The sequence below is a fragment of the Colobus angolensis genome, unplaced genomic scaffold (assembly GCF_000951035.1).
Source record: "Colobus angolensis palliatus isolate OR3802 unplaced genomic scaffold, Cang.pa_1.0 Scaffold201, whole genome shotgun sequence".
Lineage (NCBI taxonomy): Eukaryota > Metazoa > Chordata > Mammalia > Primates > Cercopithecidae > Colobus > Colobus angolensis.
The window spans coordinates 4,883,531-4,885,269 of record NW_012115167.1 but is presented as its reverse complement, the minus strand read 5'-3'; positions in this window follow the sequence as shown (position 1 = coordinate 4,885,269).

Sequence of the window (1,739 nt, the reverse complement as noted above, 5' to 3'; positions counted from 1 at the left end):
AGCTACTCGGGAGGCTAAGGCAGGAGAATGACTTGAACCTGGGAGGCAGAGGTTACAGTGAACCAAGATTGTACCACTGCACTCCAGCCTGGGCAACAAGAGGGAAACTCCATCTCAAAAACAAAACAAAACCAAAGACATACAAAACATAAACCGTTGGGGGGATTTCTATTATATGAAAAACAACAAAGACAAGAATGAACAAATGGCAAGTTATTTCCAACATCTGAACTTGACAAGAAAATAGTATCTACTTATAAATAATTTCTTGGCTGGGAGCAGTGGCTCATGCCTGTAATCCCACCACTTTGGGGGCAGAGAGGCAGGCAGATCTCTTGAGCTCACAAGTGCGAGACTAGCTTAGGCAATATGGAGAAACCCCATCTCTACAAAAAAATACAAAAATTAGCCAGGCGTGGTGGTACAGGCCTTTAGTCCCAGCTACTTGGGATGCTGAGGTGGGAAGATGAGCTCAGGAGGTGGAGGTTGCAGTGAGGTGAGATCACACCATTGCACTCCAGCCTGGGCAACAGGGCCAGACTTTGTCTCAAAAAAAAAAAAAAAAAAAAAAAAAAATATATATATATATATACACACACACACACACACACTGTTTATACCACACTGTAATCAGCAAGAAAGAAAAACTTAATAGCAAAGAGACAAACTGTAAGTACAGACTATCCACAGAATGGAAAATCAGAATGACTAAAAAGCATATACTTCATCAGTAATCAGATAATGCAGATTAACAAAAAATAATATTTTATACACATCAGATTAGCAAAAATCAGAAAATATCAAGTGCTACTGAAAATGAAGAGAAAATGAAACCCTCAGGTCTTGCTTGTGGAAAGGAAAACTGGGACAACCATTCCTGAGAACGATCCAGAATGACTTAAATTAAATATGCATATACCTCAAACTCTAGGACATATATAGCGAAGAAATGAAAGGGCAGGTTTCCTGAAAGGGCATTCTTCCCTCATAGGAAGACATGTACAAGCTTGCAGAAGTGGAAATAGCTGGGAAAAATACAAGTATCTGTGACTAGAGGAAAAGATAAGCTTTGGTATATGAACACAATAGAATAATATGCACCAGTCAAAAGCACATTTTAGGTCAGGCGTGGTGGCTCAAGCTTGTAATCCCAGCACTTTGGGAGGCCAAGGCAGGCGGATCACAAGGTCAGGAGATTGAGACCATCCTGGCTAACACAGTGAAACCCCGTCTCTATAAAAATACAAAAAATTAGCCGGGTGTGGTGGCGCACGCCTGTAGTTCCAGCTACTTGGGAGGCTGAGGCAGGAGAATGGAGTGAACCCGAGAGGCAGAGCTTGCAGTGAGCCGAGATCACGTCACTGCACTCAGCGTCACTGCACTCAGCTTGGGCGACACAGCGAGACTCTGTCTCAAAAACACAACAACAACAAAAAAGCACATTATATAAATAATGTGGATAAGTCTTAAAAACCTAATATTTTATGAAAGTTAGTAGCAGAATAAAATTTATGCCACAATATCATTTATGTAAAAAATTTAAACATATTATTATATGGTTTTCAAGAAACTGTATCCAAAATATGAGAGATGGCCTGGAAGGACAAATATTAACTAGGGGGAGTAGAGTATGAAATTGCAGGAGGGAGATGAATAAAAACTCTTAAGGTAAAACAGAACACAAGAATAGTTCTATTTTTTGACGGAGTTTCACTTGTCGTCCAGGCTGGAGTGCAATG